The sequence below is a fragment of the Nannospalax galili genome, unplaced genomic scaffold (assembly GCF_000622305.1).
Source record: "Nannospalax galili isolate Female #2095 unplaced genomic scaffold, S.galili_v1.0 scaffold173, whole genome shotgun sequence".
Lineage (NCBI taxonomy): Eukaryota > Metazoa > Chordata > Mammalia > Rodentia > Spalacidae > Nannospalax > Nannospalax galili.
In genome coordinates this window covers 1,539,877-1,555,646 of record NW_008334442.1, presented here as the reverse complement: position 1 = coordinate 1,555,646, position 15,770 = coordinate 1,539,877, and the positions used below count along the sequence as shown (strand labels likewise).

Below are 15,770 nucleotides of genomic sequence, written 5' to 3'. Positions count from 1 at the left end.
TACATAGAGATTAGAGATGCATGTGCAAACATCTGTTAGTAGCATTAAAAATGAGTCTTTCTGTAGGAAACAGTGTATTTTAAAATGAAATGGAGATCTTTTTTAAAGGTTAAAAACTCATTCAGTTTTATGTCTTACAGGGTTTATACTGAGTTCAATATTGTATAACTGTATTAATTCAACTGTGAACCTAAAATTTATAGCGACTTTTGAAAGAGATGTTATCTTTGCTCTGGAAATTGTTATTGACTGTGTTAAAGTTGTAATGAAATGCTTCTTCTAATCATATGGTTATTAAATAAAAAAAGAAAAAAGTTCTCCACACGGTTTTCCATAGGGGTTGAACAAGTTTGCACTCCCACCAGCAGTGGATGAGTGTTCCCCTTTCCCTATATCCTCTCCAATATTTGGTATCATTTGTTCTCTTGATCTTAGCCAGTCTGACTGGGGTAAGATGAAATTTTAAAGTGGTTTTAATTTGCATTTCCCTAATTACTAGTGACGTTAAACACCTTTTAAGATGCTTCTTAGCCAGCTTTACTTCTTTTGAGAACTCTCTGTTCAGCTCCTTAGCCCATCTTTCAATTGGGTTACTTCCTTTCTTGATTCTTTGTTTTTTGAGTTCTTCATATATTCTGGAGGTTAAACCTCTGTCAGATGTGTCACTGGTGAAGATTTTCTCCCATTCTGTGGGTTTTCTCTTCACTTCCTTGGTTGCTTCTTTTGATGCAGAGAAGGTTTTGAATGAAGTTTCATTTGTTGATTCTTCACCTTGTTTCCTGAGCAATTGATGTTCAGTTTAGAAAATCCTTTCATACATCTATATCTTGTAGGTTATTGTCAATGTTTTATTCTAAAAGTTTCAGAGTTTCAGGCTTCACATTGAGGTCTTTGATTCATTTGGAGTTGCCTTTTTTGCAAGGTGAAAAAGATAGGGTTTAGTTTCATTCTTCTACAGGTGGAGATCCAGTTTTGCCAGCACCATTTGCTGAACATGCTGTCTTTCCTCCAGTGAATGTTCTTGGTACCTTTGTCAAATGTCAGGTGGCTGAAATTGCATGTACTCATATTTGGGTTTTCAATTTTGTTCCATTGATCTACACGTCTATTTTTGTGCCAGTACCATGTTGTTGTTACCTATAGCCCTGTAATACAGTTTAAAATCTGGTATAGTAAACCCCCCAGCATTGCTCATAGTGCTCAGTGTTGCTTTGACTATCTGAGCTCTTTTGTGCTTCCATTTGAATCTAAGGAAGGTTTTATCCAATTCTGTCAAGAATATCATGGGCACTTTGATTGGCATTGCATTGAATCTATAAATGGCTTTTGGCAGGATGGTCATTTTTCACAACATTAATTCTTCCAATCCATAAGCATGTCAGGTCCCTCCATCTTCTAATGTCTTCCTCTATCTGCTTCTTTAAAGATTTAAAATTTTCATTGTAGAAGTCTTTAATGTCTTTGGTCAGGTTTATTCCAAGAACTTTTTTTGTTTTGTTTTGTTTTATGCAGCTATTGTGAATGGGGGTGTTTCCATGTACTCTTTCTCTTGTTGCTTATTATTGGTATATAGAAAGGCTACAGACTTTTGTAGATTAATTTTCTAACCTGCCACTTTACTGAAAGTGTTGTTTCTAAGAGTTTTCTGGTGGAATTTTTTGAGTCTCTTATATATAATATCATATTGTCTGCAAAAGGGATAATTTGATCTCTACTTTTCAATTATTATGCCTTTAATCTCCACTCTTGCAAGAGTTTCAAGCACTATGTTAAAAAGGAGTGCAAATAGTGGACAGCCTTGTCTAGTTCCTGATTTAATGGGAATGTTTCCAGTTTTTCTCCATTTAGAATGATGTTGGGTGTGGGTTTGTTGTATATGACTTAATTATGTTGAGGTATGTTCCCTCCAGTTCAATTCCCTCTAGGACTTTGAACATAAATGGATGTTGAATTTTATTAAAGGTCTTCTCTGCATCTATTGAGATAACCATGTGATTCTTGTCTTTGAGTCCATTTATATGATTTATGGTGTTTATTAATTTACGTATATTGAACCATCCCTGTATCTCTGTAATAAAGCAAGCTTGATCATGGTGGATGATCCTTTTGATGTGTGTCTGTATGCAGTTTGCAAGTATTTTATTGAGAATTTTTGCATCTATGTTCATTAAGGATATGGGTCTATAGTTTTCTTTTATCTTTACCTGGCTTTGGTATTAGAGTGATGCTGGCTTCATAGAAGGAACTGGGAAGTTCTCCTTCCATTTCTTTTTGAATAAATTAAATAGTATTGGATGCAGGTCTTCTTTAAATGTCTGGTAAAGTTCTGCTGTAAATCCATCTGGTACTGGACGTTTTTAGTTGGGAAGTTTTGTATTACTGTTTCAATTTTTTTGTGTGTTATGTGTCTGTTTAAGCTATTAATCTCTTCTTGGTTTAGTTTTGGTGGTTCCCATGCCTATGCTTTTCGGTACCTGTACATTTGTTTTAGGTTCTCAAATTTAGTAGCATATAGGTTTTTAAAGTATTCCCTTATAATGTTCTGGATCTTTTTGGTGTCTGTTGTGATGTTTCCCCTTTTAATGTCTAATTTTGTTGATTTAGAGGTGCTCTTTCTTTCTTTTGGTTAGCCAGGCTAGCAGTCTGTAAATCTTTTTATCTTTTCAAAGAACCAGCTGTTGGATTGGTTGATTCTTTGTATTGTTTTGTTTCTCGTTCATTAATTTCTGCTCTGATTTTTGTCATTTTTTCTTGTGTGCTGGGTTTGGGTTTCATTTGCTGTTGCTTTTCAAGTGTCTTGAGGTGTAATGTTAAGTCATTTATTTGTGTTCTTTCTGATTTTTTGATGTAGGCACTTAGAGCTATAAACTTCGCTCTAAGGAATGCTTTCAATGTATCTCAAAGGTTTCGTTGTGTTCTACTGTCCTTTCCATTTAGTTCCAGGAATGCTTTTATTTCTTTCTTAATTCCTCCTTTGACCCATTCATTATTCAGGAGTGTGTTGTTTAATCTCCATGTATTCATGTAGTTACTATGGTTTCTTCTGGTGTTGATTGCAAGCTTTATTGCATTGTGGTCTGATAGATGTGCCGTGGAGAGTTTCTTTTCTGGTCCTGTCTATTTGGTGTTCTATGTGCTTCTTGTATTTACATGGGCATGTTTTTAATTTGGGGAAATTTTCTTCTACAATCCTGTTGAAGATGTGGTCCATATCATTACCCTTAGATCCTTCTCCTTCCTGTATGCCTATGATTTGTAAGTTTGGTCTTTTTATGGTGTCACACAATTCCTGCATATTCCATTCTTGTGTCTTCTTAAAATTTTCATAATCTTTGTTTGAGTGGTCTAATTTGTCCACTTTATCTTCCAGTCTTGATATTCTGTTTTCCATTTCATTCATCCTATTGGTGAGGCTTTCTCCTGTCATTTCTAATTGGCTTACTTAGTGTTTCACTTCCTTCTTCATTTCAGCCTGAGTATTCTTCAATATTTCTAACTCTTTTCTGAATTAATTCAGAAGTTTATTCCTATCTTCTTTCTATTCTTTTATTTCTTTGTTCTTTATTTTTTATTTTTATTTTATGTGTATGAGTATATTGCCTGCATGTATGTGAGTGTACCTGTTTCGTGTAATACCATGGAGTCAGAAGAGAGCTTCGAATTCCCTGGAACTGGAGTTAAGGACAGTTCGTAGCTGCCATGTGGGTGCTGGGAATCGAACCTGGGTCCTCTGCAAGAGCAGTCAGTGCTCTTAACCACTGAGCCATCTCTCCTGCCATCACTGAATTCTTTTAGCATGTTTGTAATTGTTCTTTTGAGTTCCATGTCCTGTGTTATCTTTATGGGGTTCTCACTGTACTCTTCTAGGGGACTGCTGGTACTTGGTGGGGATTATTATCTTGGTGTTTCATGTTAGTATTTTTTCTCTGTGACTTTGATATATGGATTTGTTTTGTAGTTTCTGATTCTTCTGTGAGATTCAAGCCTTCCTTTGTTGAGTTTAGGTCTGCTTCTTTTTGTAATCTTTATGTGCCTTTGTGGTTTACTTGTTGTGCATGAAAAGCTGGTTGTTCTAGGCTTCAGGTTCTCTCTTTTGATTTTATTCTGGAATGGACAAATTGCATTTGTCTTCCTGCTCAGGAGTTCTTACAGAGTCCCAAGTTGGATGAGGATCAGATGCTCTCACACTTTCTCCTAAGGTCTGGATCCCTAGAGGAAAGATGCTGGCCTCAGGAATTTGGGGCTGGGCTGGGCTGGGAGCAGGGCCCAGGAAAGATGCTGGCCCCAGGAAGCTGGTGGCTCTGTCACCCAGGCAAAGGGAGCTGGGAGCGGGAACAGACTCCGAGGGCTCCTGGGGCCTACAGGTGGGAATTGAGCTGGTCTGGATGCAAAGGATCAGGAAACATTGGGGATTCTGGGCTAAGAGGTCAGCCCAGGGTTCTGGGGTGCCAAGGCAAGAAAAGGGCCAGTACCCAGTCCAGGAGGAGAGATGGGGTGGAGGAGCTGGGAGGGTGAATGAAGCTGGGGGAGTCAAGGCATGTTGGGATCTGCAGAACTTACCCAGGAAAGATGCTGACCCCAGGAAGCTGGTGGCTGTGCTGCTGAGGGATGCAAAGGGAGGTCTCAAAATCTTTAAGAGAGGTCAAGGGAAGGAGAACTTGCCTTTCAAATTGTGTTCAGTGTCACGTTGGGGCTACTGAAAAACTTTCTCCATTGCAATGGCCAAATGACTGATCTGCATACTTCAATGGGCATCCACACTGTTCACAGATGGTTAAGTGTGATGGGACATTCAGTCCATGTTAATCAGTGTTAAGTTTTATATCCTGATCATGGATCCTGTTAGATCTGTACATTCTAGTCAAATAACTTCTAGGCCATGTGAGAAGTTTCATATGCCAATAATGAGAAAATTTAAAGTTATACATCTGCAATTTTTTTCTTTTTGATCTGATTGTTTTTACTGACCTATAGACCATTTTCTTAAATAAAGGTTTAAAAGAAGAAACATAGCTATGTGTCAAAAACTTTCTTGTGATTTTCCTCCCAAAGCAGTTTCTCTCTTAGACACCCTTATCTCAGTAAATGACATCACCCAGATCCTGAAGTAAAGCACCTAATATTCATCCTTCATCTTTCCCATGCCTTCACTTCTCATATCTAAATGATTATTTGGGCACCTTTTTCCATTTCCACTACCACCACAATCTCTTTCCTGGACTACCTAGCTTCTTAAGTGACCAGCTGCTTCTACTCCTGTGCCCTTTCCAATATAACCTCTCTCTATAGAATAGATACCACTCTCTAGTTCTGTACTGTTAAGTGGCATAGAACTGACAACCAAAATGTCTGCAGTCTCTTTGTGGGCCCTGTCTGTGTCTCTTCCTTGTTCTACATGTTTGTGGCACCACTGCCTTCTTTCTGTTCCTTGAGTCAAGCAGTTTTTCCTCAATATATGTAAAGTGACTCTGATTCTTCAAGGCTAAAATAAATTGAGTAGGCATCTCTGAGGGTAAAGGAAACATACCCAGGACACCTCAGCTGTATATCATGTCTGTTGCTTCTGCTTAGAAATGTCCTTTATGTCATTAAGACCAGAAGAACAGAAAACAACAACAAAAACCCAAGCAGGCTATTTAAATGAATATTCACACAGGAGCCATTTAAAGCACAATTTCATTCTTTGTATGTTTTATTTGGTTATGCCTAATGAGTAACAGTAGATTACAAATATAATCTTCCTTGCATATTGCTGAAGATAGAAATTTTATGAGTTTAAAAAGAGACAGGCTTTCTCAAGAACTAGAGTCAGTCTTCTGGTTTAACTAAAATGCAATAGGCACTGGAGTTCAAGATTACTTTTATTTACATTTTCTATTTAAAATAATTCTCTGATATTTTTTTCTCACTTGAATTTTTATAAAAGTGCTGTATAAGAAGAAAGTGATTTTCTTATAATAGATTAGTTTGGCTCCTCCCAGGAACATCTAGAATGCCATCAGGTTCCTTGTGATACACAGAATGCTGACACGGACTATACACTAGATGGAGTATATAATGACTATACACTACATGATGAACATCAGTATGGGAAGCAATATAAACCCTTAGAACAAGACATTCTGTATAGATTTTATTTGACAGGACACTAGTAATTTCCAATATTCTAGAATCTTAGAGGAAACCTAGTTAGTATAAAAACACAAATATAGATTGCCATTATTGCTACCACATGTTGTTACTGAGTCATAATTGATAATAATCATGTTGTTACTGATTCATTATCAGTTTTAAAATTAACTATAAAGTATAGAATATAAAGAAGCACAATAAAAATCCAGCATCATTTTTTGATATGTGAAGTGAAAAATGAAGATAAAAATCCAAATGTAAAAGATCATTTTGGATGATAAAATGTATTGATATACAATTAAAATGCTACGTGAGACTCTGTTCTAAATGGCAAGTAAGAGCTGAAGACTAATATGCTTAAAAGAAACACTGAGATATATGACACCATTCTCAGCATCCGAGCAATACAAAGTAGGACTTAAGATTTTAACCAGAAACTGGAAAGATGACTTCATCACTTAAAAATGAAGTAAAACTTGATTTACAGGAAACAATTTGTAAATTATTATTTGTTCTTTTTCCAGAATTTTAAAAACAATGGCTCAGATTTTCTAATAAGCTCTTATAGTGTGAACGAGGCTCAAACCTTAGGAAATATACCTTTGTTTTAAAATCATAGAATGGTTGGCTGGTCACTGAAATAGATGTTTACGGAGACTTAAACTTTAAAATTGGGAGGAAACATTATCTATAAAGGGATCAAGGTAGAAGATAGCATGAAGAAGTGATGGAGAAGTTAGCTTCTTTATTCAAATGAAGAGAACTGGTTCCCAGTAACAGCTGTTGCCCAGTAGCAATCCAGGAACAGCAGGGCGAGTACTTCTCAGGTTCTGTTTTTCTTACTGTTTCCTTCCACAGATAGGTCTAAGTCATGTGGAGGATAATTTCCAAATATTAGGGGGATATTTCTTGATTTATTGTTAGTTATCAGTCATCTACAAAAGACATCTCACTTACATACAAAAAATTAATTCCCAGTCCTTTCCTAGCTCTGGTCTAGGCTTGACGCGGTCCAATATTTTAAAAATGCTGAGATACAGAACATATAGAATGATATATGAACTTAAGGGTTAGCTACATTTTGGCAATAGTCTGCAAAGGGCAATGACAGAAAAGTAGTGCTACATGGATCACATATTCTAGTGCATAAAAAACATTTCTTCCTTTTTTTTAAATTTTTTATTTTTTTGCTCTTTTTGAGACAAGGGTTCCCTGTAGCACCAGCTGTTCTGGAACTCATTATGTAGACCAGGCCTGCCTCAATCTCCCAGAGATCTGCCTGCCTCTGCCTTCCAAGTACTGGGATTAGAGGTGTGTGCCACCATGCCCAGTCAAAAAGCATTTCTCAATGTAATGAAGAAAAGAGAAAAAAAATCAAGGATTACAGGCAAGAAATATTTAAAACAACAATAACCACAAAATTTTGTTCACAACTAAACTAAGATTAAATTTGAAGAAAAAGGAATTAAAAACTCCATATTTATATTTAAAGCAGGATTTCTAAATATGATTTGGGCATTAGCTGCTTATTAGTGTTTAAATAATTTAGAAAATTATAGAAAATCATAATTTGACTGTATTGTTAATCCTAACACCTGAAGTTTCACATCTAACTTTGGAACTCTCATCCTTGGTCTGTCTCATCTCTACTTTGTCTAACTGTAATCTTAATCTCTGCAGAAATCCAATCAAATCACATGAAACCTAACCAAACCATTTTGTTCAGTAATACCAATACACATAAAACAGTTGTCTCTAGCCAATAAAATGAAACAAAATACTTTTCTAGTATAATTTTTTTTTTTGTTTTCAAATTTAATAGATTGTGTTCTATTTTCTTCTAGTTCTTTTGTTTTTCTACTTTACCATCAGGATTTTACATAAAACCAACAGACTCTGCATTTTAAGAGTGAGGTAATTTTAAATGAAGTAATTTAAAACACAGTGTTTTTCAGCAGCACCACTCACGGACACTGATGATTTTGTTTAGAGATGCAGAATATAAAACTACTTCCTCAAGGTATTTTGTATTCAGCATAAAATATTTAAAATATTTTATTTCCAAAAGATCTGGTGGGAGTTCATGACAACTGTGCTATTTCTTTTTCTTTTTTTAAACAGTATTATTGTGTCTCATTAGCTCTGATGATTTACCTATGGCAGAATGAATTTCTTGACAGGAAAGGAAAGTAGACCAACTTCTCTGCAGAAAGGAAGAAAACTGGGATAAGGCAAAACAAGAATCTTTAAAAAAATGGCTTTTGCAGAAAATGTCCACAAACAGCCCCCGGAGGTTCCCTTTAAACATGCCTCACATCTGACCAATGCCTTCAGTCAAACACAGAAAGCCTCAGTCCAGAACATTCTCCAGGTGTTAGTTTGGGTTTGTCATTATTTCCTATTTATAGACTCTGTCTAGTAAAAGAAGACAAATTACTGTAAGTGGGGGTAAATGTGATTAAATGAGTCCTCGAAGATAAGAGGGTACATGGACAGGGCTCATTAACACAAATGACCTCTCTTTGCTTGGACCATATTTTTATTTAGTGGAACTGAAAACACTGCAAAACAAGAAGAATGTGTGCCATAGAGACCCAAGAAGAACTGTATCTGTTGTAGTGTAATGAACATTTTCATGCCTTTGCAGTATCTTAATAACATACTGATGGTGCCAAAATGCTCTCAGAATACATCCAGAACAATATTGAAGAAATTATTTATCACAAGGAGTCTAATTAGAAAAAAGACCTACAGTTATAATCAGTAGTCAGAAAGCCTAGAACATCAGTGAACACCAAGATCATATGAATCAAATGAAAAGTTTAAATTTATAAAGTTTCAATTAAAACATCTACACTCTTTCTTTCACTGGATTGTAGCCCCATATGGCAAGGTCAGCCCTCCCAGTGAACAAACAGCTCAGTCGCCTCCAGTGTAGCTGTTATCTTCCTCAACAAGGGGAGACATTTGGCACAGCCTAAAGCTGGGGCATGAACCCTGGCTAAGCTTAAGACATTTATCTGACAGCATCAGCTGACACTCCACAAACACATTTGCTCTCCATGACCTCTGAGCATTCGTGATTAATCAAAAATGTATCTTGGATCTTGAGAACAAGCTACAACCAGGCACACACAAAAAAGAATATGCTCTCGATCTTGCTTATCGACTCAAGAGGTATATTGAATTTAGAAATAGCAAATAGAATAAAATGATCAATATGTTCTCACTTGTCCACAGAAGAGCAAACTTTATCCCTCAAGCAAAAGACATTGATCATGTACATGTTTCAGAAGTGCTTTAAAACTAAAGAATGCAATATGCACATGGGGTGTTGGGGGCAGGGGAAAAGGTTTGCCAAAGAGAAGGGTTTGCTTTAACTTAAAAAGAAGCACAGCTTGAAGAGATGAGGTATTATTTTTGTAACGTGCTGTACTTAAAAAACAAAACAAAACTGTGCTCAACTTAAAACCTCTTTTAGCTTCATGCGGCCAAATGTTCTTAATAAAACATTATAAAGGAAACTTTAAAACTTAATGAAGGAACGCTATTTGTGCAGAGAAAATTCCCTGCCTTAATTTAAATGAGTACTGTTATAACATATCCCTTATGCACTGTTTACAATTTATAATTCATAATTTATGTCTCTTGGTTCAAACTTAGTATTTTCCACAGTCATCGGCTAAGTGATATGATCAGCATGTGAATATTACAATATTCTGCATCCCAACACAATATAATTTAGCATGTTTTTATTTTCATTTGTACTTTTCGCTTTCTAATAACAATACTGAATCCTAATGAAAGCAATGGGAGGCAGAAGTCATATGCCACACCCTTGATAATATGCAAATGATCATTATTTTAAAAAATTTCTACAACTGAACTTATTAAATCCCATTCTTGCCTGATTACCCACTGGTGAGGTTACAGTTGTTCATGATCCTACAGCAGGATTGTCATACTAAAGAAAAAACTACATGTCCTGGTCCCTGTTGGCATGACAAACAAACTTTCATAGCATGTGCTCACTCTATAAAATGGTGGTACTAATTAGAAGATATAAACTCATGCTGAGACATGATATGAATTGGCTTTATGTATCTATGAAGCTCACAGCAGTACTAGATTTATACTGTTGTTCCTTTAAACTAACACTAAGCAGAAAACTCAGCTTCTAAAAATGTACATAAGAAAGCAAAAGTGATTGAGTTGAGAAACAAAACCTTAGTCCCTCATTTTTGGTTACACTTATAAAACATTTCCTGTGCGCTTAGAGGTTGCCCACCACTTTCCCCCCATATGTTTACCTAACTCAAATTCTTCAAACATGAATTGCTAGTACCAGATAGCACAGCTGTATGTTTTGACATCCATGGTGAAAATGAGCAGAAAATCTAACTGTTCCATATCAAGAAGTATTTTTACTAGTGCTAATGTGCCTTAAATACCTTGTTCCACAGATGAGTGGCCTGGCACCTGCTGCATGAGAAATAGCCAATTACTGTTCAGTGTCTCTAATTTTCTGATTCAATTAGCATGCTTCAGAGCTTTCCAGTTTAATTGCAAACTACTTCACAGTTAGCTCTCTGATTAATCATTGCCCATCTGCAAGCCATCGGAAAACTTAGTGGAACAAATTTGTGTACTTTGGAATGCTGGGAGCTTAGCAAATCAAACTTGTTTTGGTATATAAAGCTTTAATTTTGTTTGCCCTTTTCAGCTGCACTTGTAAGAAGCTCTGTACTGATTAAACAGGAAGTCTGGACAATAATATGCTACATTATGCATATAATTACTGTAAATACAACTGAGATTGTAGAAACATCATTTAAGGTTAGGCACTAACATGAATGAAGGGGGGGTCAAGAAAACACATTTGGAATCAATTTCTTTCCATTATGACCAAGTACAAGTATCAAGGGGAAAAAGCTGTGTGACACACAGTGATGTCATTACAGCACCTGTTCCCCTGCAGGCATTCTAAATTCTGGCTTTTCATGTATTCATAAAATCTTTCTTGTTATTTAATTAGTAGAGTACTAAGTTTTATAAGCTTTGTTTACAAAACATATATTAGGGATTTTAAATCAAACTGGCACCACATTGTTTATGCTTCATTTTCCAAGCACTCTTGCTGGGCCCACTGTATGTATGAATGATAACAAACAAAACTTTTAAAATCATGTGTTGGCTGTTATTTTAGATATCTTAATCTATGATCATAATTTCTTCACTTTTGGACAATGAAATGCAGACTGCACATTCTGTTCACTTACTTGAACAAATATACCACAGAACAGCTTCCTCAGTACATGAGGAAGGAGTCTCTATTAAGCTAAAGTCCTTTCCCATTCTGACCCTCTAGTTCAAATTTTGGGATTATTCTAACAAGATAAATTTACTACAGATAAGTTTCAGTTTGCAAGGCTGAGTTTTTAGCTCAGTCCTTTATCATTAGGGCCTCACAGTGCACCTGCACATTCGTGGCATGCAGTGAGTACACTGTGTGATGAAAGAAGTGGAACCAGTATGGGTTCCCAATTTTCCATGTCACGTCACAATGTTGGCTGGACAGGCACTGTTTTTTTCTACTGTAACTTCAACAGACTGTAGTAGTGTTATCTTGTAAAAAAATGTTAACAGATAACATAATCCCATAGATATCTAGCTGAAAGAACAGCATGGAAACAACTGTGCTTTATCAATTATGATGACCTGAAATGATCTCCCGTTAAAATCAATAACGAAAAGTAGAACGTTTCCGTCTTTATGAGCATCCTTAATATTATAGAAATTAGTAAGAGTTGAAAGCTAAAACATGGTAGCTTAAAAAATAATGCTCAAGTTGGAAACTGCATGATGCAAAAAAGAGGTTCACTTTTAAAAATTTTATAGGTGTAAGTTTCAATGTTTAGTGCTTTTTGACTCCCTTGCCAGTAGCCACATGTGAACTCACTAACAGCTCCTACTTTTGTCTCCTGTAAGGGCTACACAAGTCAAGGCTAATTTCGAGCTTCTCTGAATGTTGCAGGCAGCTACAGGAAGAAATGCTGAGAAGGCATAATCAGATGGTAGTAGCTCAGCAAGTGAACAGGCATGCTGCCACATTCTGCCGCCTGTAAGCAGGGATGCTTAGCTGGAATCCCCAACTAAGATCAAATTACAAAATAACCAAACTTTGTGCGCAGGCAGGCTATTGTGGGGTCATGAGATAAGTCAGAGAGTACCCTGGGCAAAACTGATCACTCCAAAATGACATTTCTGTATCGCTGTGAAAAATAAACTGTGAGGCTCAGTTTTTAATTTAGGAAAGGACAAATGATTGTCCCTGCACAAGCTCCCACTTGGCCTTATGTTTAGAGATAAGCAATTAAACCCTACACATCAAAGGAAAATAATGATCTGTCCAAAATGGAATTCAGCTAAAGAGAGACCAAACTGGGCCTTGGTCCCTTTCCTGCGATTCTTTCTGGGTCCTACCTCGGCCTCTTACCCACTGTGTAGCCGAATGTCTATGTATAACAGGCAATAATAGTGGAACAACTGTGTGGAAGAGCAACACATTGTGTTGCACACTGGCAATGCTTAAAGAAGTCAAATGTGTTTTGAAAGGGTAGGACATCTTGGGCCAAAAAAGCCATTAACCTATTATGTAAAAAGAACAGCTTTTTTTTTTTTTTTTTTTTTTTAAGCTAGAAGATACAGGATAGCTTTAATATGGCACCAAACCCCAGATAATATTCTTTAAAAAAATACACACACACACACACACACACACACAGAGAGGGAGAGAAATGTTAACATTGTTATATGAGACAAAAACTGAATCTGCTATAGAAATCACATTTTAGTTCCTGAGAAATTTCAATATGATTGCCTGTGTTGTATCAAATGTTCAAGATGACAAAATTATAGAAGTCTGCCTTTCATTAGAAGAGAACTATGTAAAAATTAGAGTAGAGATTTCTGAAGGAATAGCAGGAATCCTAAGGAACTACTGTTGTGCAGATTTTATTGGGGCTGATGTAAGTCATGGTGGGCAGAAGCTTTTCAAAGATAACATTAAACAACAACAACAACAAACCCAAAGCAACTTAAATGCAGTGTTACAAGACTTTTGAACAAGTGTTCCAGCATATCAATAAATCCATGGCAAGCCATTTTCTAAGTACAGCCAATAAAGTCTATAAGAAAACATTTTCAGGTATTTCAGTGTGAACCAAGGACTGATCACATGCTGAACTGATCTCAGTAATATTTTTGTTAGATATAGCCAATATCTAATCCATATACTTCAGCACACAATAATTCAAGTTTTTTTGTTGAGACAGGGTCTCACTGTGTAGCCTTGGCTGGCCTGGAACTTGCTGTGTAAATTGCAGAGATCTGTCAGACTCTGTCTCCTGAGTCCTGGGATTAAAGACATGTACCCCACGCTACATACATTTTCAACTTTTAAAGGTTGAAGTATAAGTGACTATAAAGTTCATAAGAATTCTTAAAAAAATGAAAATAAAGACATAAAGGAGTTGCTTTCTTTAGACAGGGAATCTTAAAAGAGATAAGAAATTCAACATCTACTGTACAAGCCTATATCTTATTGATAATTTAAAATTATAATTAGTGTTCTTGGGACTGAAAGCTACATAGAAAACTAAATATGCACATATGCATGAGATGTGAGATGCTGCTGCAGGAGAGAAATACCCTATTTTTAAAGCAAAAAAAACAAAATCTCAGTGAAGTCTATCCTTTCATTTCTATGTCTCATGTAAATTACACATAATTTAAAATTTTCAACACATTGAGAATGGCCAGGTCTCACAGCACTCCTCCTGTATTATCTCCCATTTTCACTTGGTCATGACAGGAAGCTTTCTACAAATATTTAGGGATTAAACTTAGTTACTTTGGAAAAGAATCAAGAAATGACCATCAGGAAAGAATTAATTTTTATTTATATAATCTGGTTAAAAAATATATGATTTTCTACTCTAAAGGCATTTTCTTATGCAGTAACACCACAAAAATAGCTTAAGTTTAAAATAGTGGGTTTCCCATATGGTTAGTCCATAGCAAGATAAAGTTGTAAATGAGGGGACTATGTGAAGAAAACATAAAAAAGCCTTAAGGGCACATGCAAAAAATGTGATATTGTATGATTTACATACACAATTTTATTCTCCAACATTCAGAGAAAAACTTAATATGTCATAATTTATACCGTATTTCACATCAAGTGTTCCTGATTACATATTTAACTCTAACATACATAACTCAATTTAGAGCATAATGTGGGAGAAGAGTTAGTAAGAATCTAACCTTTTGCATTTCTTGACTTTTTTGGGCTTGTGGTAATGTCGTATTTATAGAGATTCTACACTTTCAAATTTAAGCCTTGAAATGTCAGAAAAATCCCAAAGCTGAGATCTCACAGAAGGTGATTTTTAACAGTCCTTAAAAGTAAAGACTTTTATGATCTTCTGACAACTGGAGCTTTCACATGTTAAGATTTTAAATTTCCAGCCCTAATATTACATAAGCACACATGCTGCTGAATTTTCAAAGATTTCATCATCTTTGATAAGCCTAGACAGAAGAGGAAAATAAGTAAAATAAGTGTGCAGTTCAGGAATATTAAATAAGTATAAGTATAAAGAAATACTTAAAACTCTTGTGTTTAAGTGTGGTCTCTTATTAGAATATATTTTCAATGTAAGATAAATCACATTTAGATAAATCACTTTGATCATTCATAGTTGAAGAGATCTCCCAATATTTGAAAGTAGAATTTGAGTGAAGAATTAGCTTACCAGAGTTTAAGTGACTCTTTCAACATCATACTGTCAGTTAGTTTTAGAGTTATGTTTAAAGGACACCAAGTGTTGTGTCTTCAAATTTCTTTAGCATTTCAATGGCTAAAAATTTGTACATATTTTTGTGTTATCTGATGCCTGTGGAGGCCGGGGTTGGGGGGGTGGACACTGGATCCTCTGGACCTGGAGTTAAGGATGGGTGTTCGCTGTCATATGGGTGCTGGGAACTGAAACCAGGTTTTCTGGAAGAACAGTAAGTGCTCTTAACCACTGAGCCTTCTCTCTAGTCCTTATTTGCTTCTTGATTTCTGGCAGTTCCTTAGCACCTAGGTTTGCAACATTTATACTAAAAATAATACCATTTAGAAATTATATCATACAGGATAAAATTAAAAACAAACCAACGTAGATTTAAAAATGGGTAAATGATTGAATTTTTCTATTTATCAATATTATTTTAATAAATCAGTTGGTAATATTTCTGTTTCTTGCAATGCTGTCAAATTAAAGTATAACATGTATGGATGATTATATTTTGTAACTCTAAAGCATAGTCAAACCAGTGAAAGAAATAACTAAGGAGTTAATTTTTGTACACTGACTGATTTTGGGTAGAAAATATAAAAATGTTTAGGTATGTGGCTTTAAAATACTTCATCATTGACAAGTTATTTTAGATCTTAAATTTGTAACATATCTCTTCAGAAATATCCAATATTAATACAGTATTGGTAAATTTTCTAATTTGAATTTCATGCTGGAAAGATGTTATCAGATTACAGGCTAGCTTTATAACACCTATGGCTCACATACATTTAA

At 35.6% G+C, this 15,770-nt stretch overlaps 1 protein-coding gene across 7 annotated transcripts in view; it reads right to left on the bottom strand.

Moving 5' to 3' along the window:
* The window catches only part of Fam172a (family with sequence similarity 172 member A), a 480,054-nt gene that overhangs the window by 73,109 nt on the left and 391,175 nt on the right, over positions 1-15,770 (bottom strand). The window lies entirely within an intron of this gene.